This window comes from Anopheles coluzzii, chromosome 2 (assembly GCF_943734685.1).
Source record: "Anopheles coluzzii chromosome 2, AcolN3, whole genome shotgun sequence".
In the NCBI taxonomy this organism is placed as follows: Eukaryota; Metazoa; Arthropoda; class Insecta; order Diptera; family Culicidae; genus Anopheles; species Anopheles coluzzii.
In genome coordinates, this window is record NC_064670.1 from 41004883 (window position 1) to 41007089 (window position 2207).

The following is a 2207-nucleotide window of genomic DNA, read 5'->3' on the forward strand; positions in this document are numbered from 1 at the left end:
GATATTGAGTGAGCGGAGAATCGAATACCGCTCTACAGTTTGCAGTGGAATGTAAAGTGAAAAGAATTAAACGATCTACCATGGCTTCAAACTGTTGGCATTCAACGAACACATAGAGATGAGTGCTGGGCGCACCTCGAAGTTGTTTTGGTGCAAATTAGCAAAGTTTTATAGCGCCAGTACGAAAAATGAAGCTTTTTGCTGGTTTTATTTAAGCAGCTACCCATATCCATTCGCATTATTATTGCGGAATGAAAAGTTTTTTGTTTTATTAGCATTCTTATCAAAACACTTCTGGGCAGCATGAAAACAAACCTTTAACAATTTTTCATGCATCAAACGTTTGCTGCTGTAAAAACGAGTAAATGCTACTGCTAGGCTCCGCCTTGTTTGCCCGACCACCATTTTGGGCGTACCGAAGTAAGGTACAGCGAGACAGAATCGAAATTGTACACAAACGCACAAGCCTTAATTTAATTTTCGCACAACCCCTAATGCACAATATAATTTTGAAAGTTTATTCTACATATTCTACGATCATATTTAATCAACACTCATCAAAAATTCACTTTCCCGAACTATCTAATTCATGATGGAATATTGTTTTGTTTTATACAAAAAAATCGGTTTATGTCGTGATCCTCAATAATCGTAGATTGGATGTATTTGCAAATCAAGAAGAATAGAATATAATTGTGTAACAATACTAATTAAATATTAACCCATATTACCCGGGTGTACAAAAACTTGATCCAACTAACATAAGTTTTTATTAATTACATTTAAGTTAGGGCCAAAAACAGATGAGAAATCCGTTTTTGTTTAGAATTGCAGATTCGATTTAGATGTTGAGAGATGCATAACGTATGACATTTTATACGCTGGGCAGATAATTTATCAAAAACGCAAAGCATTTAAAAATTGAACTTTTCGTTTTATTCAACAAAAACCAATTAAAACATGGTTTTAATAATTGCTTAGCATTAGCGACTTCAGAGTCACTGTGTGTGATACTCATACAATTATTACGAAGCATGCAAACCCACATCAAAAATAAACAATAAATAAGAAATAAATAAATAAACACATATGTTGTACATCGCTTGCAATATGCACATAATTGTTTAGTTTTGGTTCGATTAGTATTGATCATTATGAATGAATGTAACGTTTTGTAACCAATTTGAGGAATCGCGAATCCTTTAAGATAGAAATAATCGAGAGCTTTGTTACTTACTTTTGAGGTTCCATTACCCTCAACTCTGCACTCTTCAAACGCAACGAAAATAACAAAAAAGATCACAAAAGTGTCTCGTGGCACAAGAAGCGCTCTTAAATATTCAGATTCTATCATGTTCAATACGTTAAACAGTTTAGTTTCATAGAAAATGGCTTTGCAAAAATGGAATACTTTACGTATGAAATTTTATACACTGGGCACGAATGGCCTAAGGACAAAAAGTGCATAGTTTTGAAAATAAGTTATAAAAGCTCAACTTGTTTCCATTGAACAAATGTTGGCTTACTGGATGATAATGCATTAATAATTTTAGATTATACTAATGTGCATATCAGTTTATACAGTGTAAGAAATTGTTCGTAATATTAAGCCATTCTTTCTACATTTTGAACTTGTAGTAGTATACTTTGTAGTGTATAAATATTTAAATTAATTGATAGATTATGTAAAAATATGTTGAATATATCATACTCAGTTATTTTAATTATGATAAATTAATAGCATTTTCGATTGTTTTTCTTAAATTTTAGGACTAGGGCATTCAAATGGTTTGAATGATACAAAATATGCAAACACTCAGAAATCCTTATATTGAAAATCATTTATAAATTTATATACTTGTAATCAAAACTAGAGCAATATACCGGGATGGATCGTACTACATCCGTCAAATAATACGACTTAATGACATGCCCGTCATGGTTTCAAGTCCCATATGGACCTAAATATCCAATCCAATCTAAACCGATTTAACAGTGACACACAATCCTAACCAAGTACAATATGCTGTTTACATCACTGTCCCCTATTAGGGTGAGTAAAACCGACGAAGGAAAAAACAGCCACCACACTGCCATAAGCCTAAGAGCCAGCACGGTTATATACTCACCCAGTACATAAGTGATTGGCATACATGTAAAACCTTCTATGGGCGTGTCATCCACCTCGATTTGATGGTTGAGGGTCT

At 33.2% G+C, this 2207-nt stretch overlaps 1 protein-coding gene across 1 annotated transcript in view; it reads left to right on the forward strand.

The window, feature by feature from the left end:
* The window catches only part of LOC120948371 (ABC transporter G family member 23), a 188339-nt gene that overhangs the window by 58693 nt on the left and 127439 nt on the right, over window positions 1-2207 (forward strand). The window lies entirely within an intron of this gene.